At 36.8% G+C, this 9062-nt stretch overlaps 1 protein-coding gene across 1 annotated transcript in view; it reads right to left on the bottom strand.

Annotated features, from left to right (window-relative positions):
• Window positions 1-9062, bottom strand: part of SLC27A6 (solute carrier family 27 member 6) — a 65138-nt gene that overhangs the window by 55251 nt on the left and 825 nt on the right. The gene's annotated exons all lie outside the window — the stretch shown is intronic.

The following is a 9062-nucleotide window of genomic DNA, read 5'->3' as shown; positions in this document are numbered from 1 at the left end:
ATTCCTTGGATGAGGTGGAAGCGAGCGAGCCATCTTTTTTTTTTCCAGAGTAGAGAGACAAACAGTTATTTATATTCTTTAAATTCTTTTAAAATGTAACACTCCTTTCCTTTAACATGGATCTTTAACAGTGAAGATCCACTTTCATGTTCTACAGGGGTGCTCCAGTTTTATTTTCGTATTATAATACATCACACTTTTCTAAGATAAAAGCGATTTCTGAGCACTATATTATTTATCTAAAAATCTACATTAACATCTGCGGGGATATTAAGCAGTGGCCTTTTAGAGTTAATGTAAGGAATGCCAAAGATTACCAGCAACCACCAGAAGCTAGGAAGAGGCGAGGAAAGATTCTTTCTTAGACCCTTCAGAGGGAACATGGCCCTGCAGATACTTTGATTTTGTACTTTTAGCCCCCAAATCTGTGAGGGGATGAATTTCTGTCATTTTAAGCTACCCAGTTTGCAATATTTTATTACACCAGCCCTAGGAAACTAATTCAAACAAGGTTACAAGTTGGTGGACAGAACTGTTAGTCTAACCTAACTCTAAAATCTATATATTACCTCATTAAAGAAATCAATGATAAAAAATATTATTAAATGTAAAATATAACCTGGTCATAATGATAAGGTCCATGTAAATATAAACCTGTCCATCTAAACAATTACATTTTAAAATAATTTTTAAACAAAAAATAAAAAATAATCACCAGATATATTCTACTTTGAAGCTGAATTCAGGGTGCTGCATTAAACACCTTCCCGGAAATGTAAATCACTGTCTCGTTATTTCAAAAGGCCATCTGTCAGCCCTTAGTTCTACTATAATACAAAACATTTGAAAAAAACTCATGATTTACCGTCTCAAAATCTATAACCCAAATTGTTCTCAAAGAAGCAGCAAGAGAAATACATCAAATAGGACTAGGAAATTCACAATAAAACCTGCAAGAAAACTGCGAAAACACAGAAAAATGATAAGGAGTTGAAATATCAGGGTTGGGGAGGCAAACTGGGACTTGAAATTTTTTGAGTTAATTTTTATTTCTTTAACAAATCCAAATAAAATAACCTGTAAGATTCCAGAGAAAAATCTATTGGTACTGAGCATACACAGCAGGCTGCTGTATACAGATTGCTTTGGTGAAAAGGAGAAGTGAAAACTTACAAGGAATGCCAGGGGAAGGACGAGTCATAAATAAATGAAAAAGCAGGACAAGCACATGATGTGCACTTTGTATCTTCTTTTAATTTTTAGCACTAGATTTTGTTTAAATGATTCTCCTGGGCATTCTGAACGTATAAGGTTAAGTCTCTGACTTGACCCATTTCATTACCTTAATTTCAAATTTCTCACCTGGAACTGTAAATTCACAGCACAAACTTTATGTGTTCTTAATAATATGTGTGTCTAAATTGGCAAAATAAGTACAAAGAAAGTTACAATATGATTAACTGTGGTCCCAAATCTTTGTTAGAATTGTAGAGTCCAAAAAATCAGAGTACTTACAGAGTGATGACTTTTACAAGAAAAAGGAAGTGAGTGGATTTCCTAGGAATCAGAGGAGATACAATTTAATCTCCTTCATACATTACAATTAAATTGACTTAGCTGAGACATTTAGAATTATCAAATAGAATTTTATCTAACCAAATTATTTCTTCAATAGTGGTATGAAGTGTGGATGAGGATAGTAAAAATTGAAATAAAAATTTGAAAAGTCTTGTAGGGGATAAAGAATCATTATTTACTTATCACTGTCAATCTTTCTTAATCAAATGGAAAGTTTTAGTGTCATTTTGCAAGTAAATTTTAAATATTAAGTCCCACCACAAAATAGCATGTGTTTAAATACTTCATGGAAACTTGTTTGTGTTTCATGAAGATTTACTCTTTAGTGAAGTGTCCTACCATTGAAACCCATAGAACTGTAAGCACCTCAAAAAGATGCCTGTCCTACTCCATCCTTTCACTGACTGTGCCTGGCACACACACCATAGGTGCTGGATATGGAATGGAGCTCTGTCCATGGGATCCACTGTAGTTGCAGGTCTTATCAGTAAATTACCATAAGAAAATGAGACAGACAACAATTCTAAGAGATTTAACAAAGTCTGCACTACAGAAGAAGACTGAATCTCTCTTTCCAAAGCAATAGATTCTTCCAGGAAATATGCATACGCAAGGCACTGTGTTAGGAGGGGTTGCAAGCATAAAAAGAGGTAAATTATGATCTCTGCTTACAATCCTTTAGTTCTGTTTGTACTAATTAATTTCTTGTTTCTACATCATTATGCCTCTTATTCACATTTCTAAGACTATGAAATCAATGAGTAAAAATGTAATATATTCCTCTAATATGCCATTAGTGTGAATTATGTTATTCATTCTGCATTAAAAACTCTTTTTTGGGGGCTTCCCTGGTGGCGCAGTGGTTGAGAGTCCACCTGCCGATGCAGGGGACACGGGTTTGTGCCCCGGTCCGGGAGGATCCCACATGCTGCGGAGCAGCTAGGCCCATGAGCCATGGCCACTGAGCCTGCGCGTCCGGAGCCTGTGCTCCGCAACGGGAGAGGCCACAACAGTGAGAGGCCCGCGTACCGCAAAAAAAAAAAACAAAAAAAAACTTTTTTAAAAAAATTGAGGTGCAGTTGATTTACAATGTTGTGTTAGTTTCTGGTGTACAGAGAAGCGATTCAGTTATACATACCTATATATTCTTTTTCATTATAGGTTATTAAAAGACATTGAATATAGTTTCCTGTGCTATACAGTAGGACCTTGTTGTTTAGCTATTTTATATATAGTAGTGTGTATCTGCTAATCCAAAACTCCTAATATATCCCTCCCCCCTTTCCCCTTCGGTAACCATAAGTTTGTTTTCTATGTCTGTGAATCTGTTTCTGTTTTGTAAATAAGTCCATTTGTATCATTTTTTTAGATTCCACATATAAGTAATATCATATGATGTTTGTGTTTCTCTGACTTACAAAAATTATTTTTAAATTATCTTATTCTACATAAAACAAACTAATAGGTATCTCAAAGGTATTGCTTGTAGCTCTTAAAACACTGGCAAACATTTAACTTTAAACTTTTATGTGTTAATACAACTAATATGAAATTCATCTGCACAGAGTTAACTTGAGCTTTTCATAATGCAAAGCAATATTCACACAGAAACCAAAGTGAAGTTATAGATCTCATCACATGCTCATAATTACCATCCTACTGCTTAAAAGCAGTTCAACAGGTTTCTCAAAGAACACAAGGGTAGGCTATGGTGTCTAAGAAAACTGATGCTTAAGTAAGCAATGTCCTAAAGCAATGTATATCATGATGTAGATAACAATACTTCTTACCAGGCCAGAAACTAACTTCATCATCAACAATGTGCCAGCTATTTTTACAAATATTAGTTTATTGATAATCATGACCCTAGGAAGTACACTGGGGCATAAGCCTTTCAACTGCGGTAACATATTCTTCCCTGAAGCACCTTTATTAACTGCCCTGAATACGAGCACACAAGTTTGTAAATGGGTTTATGGGTTTTCACTTTCAGCTGTCCCCACATCTTTTGGGGAGTAGACAGTGTATTTATTATTGGCAAAACTGTGCAAGAAACTAAAAAGTAGAATACTTCATTTGACATTATTTCCAACACATCTCCAATTGCCAGTAAATAATTATTACTCAGAAGTGTGTTTCTCCCATTCAGCCTTTTGCCACTTCTCTGAGGAGGCACAATCCCTCTTTAAATTGTTTTTGTTCCTGTCAGTATTCAAGCACCGTTCCCTTACAGTAAACACATGTTCAACATATACTGTACATCCCAGGGTCGGTATCCTCATGATCAGTGAAGAAAATAACACATGCTTAGAACACTACCATTTCCAACTAGTAAACCAGGAAGCCACTTAAACTTCCAATCAAAATCAGTTATTTTCTTTTGGAATGGAGGTAATCCTTGACAGAGCTGAGTCTAAAACGGGAAAAAAAATTGCAAAACAGCCATTCATTCTACTATACATAAAAATTAAAATAGATATGTGAGGCTATCATAGTACATGGATAAAATACTACAGGTTCACATGAGCCATGTCTTACCTATCTGAATATGTATTACTTTCTATAGAACTTTCTACAGAATTTAAAGGGTCTTATTTTTCCTCTATCTCTTCCTTTTGGTCTTTGAAAAGAAGATGGCTTTATGGTTGAAAGTCATTTGGAGAATTACAATGGCTTGATTGTTAACTGGAACATTTGCCCTGCACAGTCTGAATGCAACAGATCATAAAAACGAACAGGGCAATGCTGCATGCATTACTTTAAGTTTAGAGAGCTGACATAGGATTATACTTCTTGTGAAAAGAAACACAAAACCCTTCCGAGAATGTGGAGACACAAAATACTACTGAATATAAAGTAAAAAGGTTCTGGATAATATCAATATAAATTTTTTAGTTATCCACTTATAATTATAATGATTTAATATGTGATACATTGAGAAAGGAGAGAGTGCAAAATACACGCATGCAAGTAAATCTGAGATTCTGTGGATGTTTAGTCTAAACACTAAAGACTACAAAGTCTAAAATGCTTTGACTTTTGGGGAGTCATGATTCTAACATTTAGCGACATTGATATAAAATAACACAACCAGAAATTCCATTGATATATCTACTGCCAAAATCAGCTACCAAAAGAACAGCAGAGGGACAATTCATGGGCAAAAATAGGCAAGTAAGTAAACAGTTAGTGAATGCCCAGATGTATCTTACAGTTTTTTATTAGGTCATTCAATCACCTATTCATTCATCCGGGTAGTAAATATTTATTGAGCATCTTCTTTACACTAAGTTCTGAGAATGTAGCAGCAAATAAAACAAACTTCCTTCTCTAAGAGCTTACATCTGAGTTCTTGGCCTATTCCTCAGAGCCACACAAATATCTATACGTGAATTGGCAAACAGATCTTTACCATTCCATTGAGTCACTGGGATAGCCACAGCATACAGTGACTGAGGCAAGAGGATTGGTAGGAAAGTGCTGAAACAAAGTAGACGAATGGATGGAAGATGACAGAGAGAGAAGGAAAAGGAGCAGGGCAGAGGGAGGGGTGGGAAGTGAAGGGAAGAGGAAAGGAAAAGATGGAGATGAGGGAATGGGCAGGAGCAGAAATGAGGACAAAGACAAAGGTATACCCAACAGATTTTGAGATTTAGCATCAGAAAATCCAGGCTCCAGTTCACATACTGCCTCTCCTAGAAGTAGGAGCTTAACAAGATTTACTTGCCCACTCCCAACCATGGCTTGGCTGTGGTGAGGATGACATAAGATAATGTGTCTAAAAACAGCTTGTTATTTACACAGTACTTTAAAAATGGAAGAGATTATTATTTATTATTATCATTATTCTTATTATTGCTAAATATGTCAAAGGATATAATTACAAAAACTTTTAAAAGCTATACACAAACATCTCAACATTTTTCTGTTTGTTCCAAGTAAAGAGAAGAGCATATCTAGGTGGATGATAATCTTGGCAGCAGGCACTATTTGCAATATCAGAGTTGAAATATTGGGGGGAAAGAACTAGGTTTAATACAAGACTATTTAATTTTCAGTAAGTGCTGAAATTTTCCAGGGAATGTTGGGATGCCACCTGATACATCTTTTAAATGAAACTATACAGATATAAAGCTTTTTTGCAACTATTTTTGAATCTTCAGAATGAGAAATAGGAATAATAGTTTTATAAACATTTAAATTTTTTCTAGTTATCTGTGCATGAAAAACCTGATGTCTTAATATTGGCAACTTTAATTTTACTATTTTTATATAACTGGAATGCAATTTTTTTCATGGTTATATCAAAAGGGGATTAACAGAGCCAGAAACCATTGGGCTATAGTGTATAATACAGCAGAGTCTTAACATCAGATACCACGTTTTGAGTCTGCTCTGTACCTACTAAGCTGTGTCATCCTAGACACCCTAGATGAATTTCTTTCCCTTTCAGTTTCCAAAATATAGCTCTGTGTCTGCCTCTCAGAATCACTGGGAGTACCTTTTACACAGTCAGCCTTGAGTAAATGGCAACATTCATATTTCTGTTAATGACAATTAGAGCAAGAATAACATCTATTTCCCTGGAGGCTTAGTTGATACAGACAGAACTATCTGACACCTGCCATGATTAAAACGTCACCTATCACCATGGACCACCTTGGACAATATCTGGCCTGCCTATAAAACCTGTGTGAGGGCTTCCCTGGTGGCGCACTGGTTGAGAGTCCGCCTGCCGATGCAGAGAACGCGGGTTCGTGCCTCGGTCTGGGAAGATCCCACATGCCGTGGAGCGGCTGGGCCCGTGAGCTATGGCCGCTGAGCCTGCGCGTCCGGAGCCTGTGCTCTGCAACAGGAGAGGCCACAACAGTGAGAAGCCCGCGTACCACACACACACAAAAAAAAACCTGTTTGACACTGTTTTTATATAATTTATGAAAAATAACACTTTGCTAAAACACAGCAAAACGAAACGTTAAAGGTCCTATCCCAAACAGATAGTCCGACTTACTAGTCTCTCTTACAGCTAACACCAAATTAGAATGCAGCAGCAAAATCCAAATGAGATCCCTTAGTAAAAGCCCCCCATGACTCTATAATGATAACAGCAATTATGTTAATTCACCAAGGATTTACTTTGTACATACTAGGCACTCAGCTAGTCACTTTACAAAAGCTGTCATTTAATCCTCAGAATTACACTGTGAAGGAGATGGTACTATCACCATTTTACAGCTGAGTAAAGCGAGACTCAGGGCAGCTGATAATCTTATCTTCAATCACACAGCTAAGAAGTGGCAGATCATAAGTGAAACCTGGGAATGTCTGGCTTATCTTGATCTAAACCACTTGACTGGTCTTTTCACCTGATACACTCTCCCTGGGGATATAATGATTTCATAATACATCTCCATTAGAAACATCCAATGAGAATTTAAGACCTCTGAAACGGAAAGTTCTAAAAGCATATGTATAAATTGTTCATGGATTAGATGAAAGATGCCAAGAATACAGTTTTCAGGGTAAGAGTTTCAAATACAAAAAAGTGACCGTGATCTAAGCCATGCTGTTTTACAAAACAAAACAAAAATAGTAATTAATAAAAATAAAACTGTCCTACCTTTGAAAAACATAAGCAATTTATGTATTTTGGAGGTATGCTAAAAAGAACTGTTACTAGGATTTAAGGTTGATTTCTCCAGGTACCTACTTACTGAGCAAAGCAATTAAATGTTTTTGGCTTAAAATTCCAACAAAACCTGACTGGTAGTGGTAAAAACAAAAACAAGGAACCTATGCAATTAGTTATTGGCAAGCAAAGCAAAAACTGGCACAAGTAAAACTGCAAAATTAATTGGTCCTAATTAGGCAAGAACATGGTCAAGAGCAAAGCTTAAAAACTCTGTTTTGAGAGGTAACCAGCCCTGTGCACTTCAAGGGGAGTCCCTCAGGAGACAGGATATGGGACGTTTCTCAGGTTGGCCTCAACATCATGGCCACAGAAATCTTTTCAGAGATATCGTGGCCCTTCTAGTTTGCTCTTCTAAAGGGACTTTATGGCTTTACTAATTTTTTGCACAATTTAAGGTTCAGATTTGCTCCAGAAACTGCAATCTAAATTAGAATGAGCACCTAAAATGTCAGAATATATCCAGAGATGCACTGTGATAGTTTTCCCTGCTGCATTCATATTATCACTGCCCCTGCACTAGAGGTAAATATTGCTTCACCATGTTATCAAAATTCTGTGTGACTCCTTCATCCTACTTATTGCTACAGTTCAGATAAATTTTATCATACTAGTTAACTTCCTTCCAAGGTGAAGAGGAGCTGAATTTCAATCTTAGAGGATATTACTGTTGAATGGGAAAAAAAGAACAAAAATACACAATAGAGGCCTTCTGGCTTCTCCACTCCTATAACATAAGATAAAATCAGTGCTTAAGAGTAATAAGGGATAGATTGGGAGTTTGGGATTGACATGTACACACTGCTATATTTAAAATAAAATGCCTTTCTATGAAAAAAATATCATCATAAAATAAAGAGAGTAAGCATTTTTGCTATTTCATCAGGTCATAAACTGAGCTGGAAGGACAACTGGAACAAGCAAAAGCGAAAGCCTTGAATAACTAACCTTTCTCCTATATACTGCCTAATTCATTTTCATGTGATTTGCAATTATTATATAATAAAGGTTACACGGAAGGTACTGTACTTTAGACACCACTGGTGTATAAATGTAGATTTTTCCCCCATACTTCTCTGTGAATCTGAAACTTCTATATGAGGTGTCAGTATATATCTATTAACCTAAAATACTTAAATATTTTCACTAAGGTCCTTGCCATGGTCCTCCTCATGCTCCATCTTCCTACCCCCATGCAAGAAGCATAAGCATAAACCACTTAGATTATACCAAAGCATCAGTTTTCATACTGCACTTCCACTTTGTTATGCAACCCATCTTACTAGGTCCTTCATTAGTTAGGCACTCAACCAAAGACTTTTCTTTGTAGTTCACTGTCAGTATACTTATGCAAAGCCTAAATCGAAGGGGAGCGGGAAGAAGGTTAGCACTCACTGAAATAAAGAAAATGATGCACAGGTTGGGGTGGGAGAAGGGAGAGAAAGAAGCTGAGAGTCTGCCAAGAGTCCGCCACTGGCTGGGAGGTGGGAGCCCAACCTTGCCAGGCAAATCCTAGCTTGCAGGCAGTGCAGAATAAGAGCAGACATGAAGACTGGCATTCATGCACTTGCGATTAAACATGTTTCTTCTGCAAAGGCAGTCAACCCTGATAATGTTACTATTCGAGGCAGTAGGTGTTCCACAATGAAATCAGGATCACTTTCCTCCTCGTCAAATAATCTTGTCAGATCTGACAAAATTTAGAACTTACCAAACTCTGTATCTCTGCGTTCTTGCACTCACTGAAGGTATCAAGAAAGGTAAAATGCGCGCCCCTCCCCCTCCCCACGCCCCA

Source organism: Lipotes vexillifer, unplaced genomic scaffold (assembly GCF_000442215.2).
Source record: "Lipotes vexillifer unplaced genomic scaffold, Lipotes_vexillifer_v1.1 scaffold44, whole genome shotgun sequence".
NCBI classification, from domain to species: Eukaryota; Metazoa; Chordata; class Mammalia; order Artiodactyla; family Lipotidae; genus Lipotes; species Lipotes vexillifer.
Note: the sequence above shows the minus strand (reverse complement) of the source record. Positions and strands in the feature narration are given on the sequence as shown.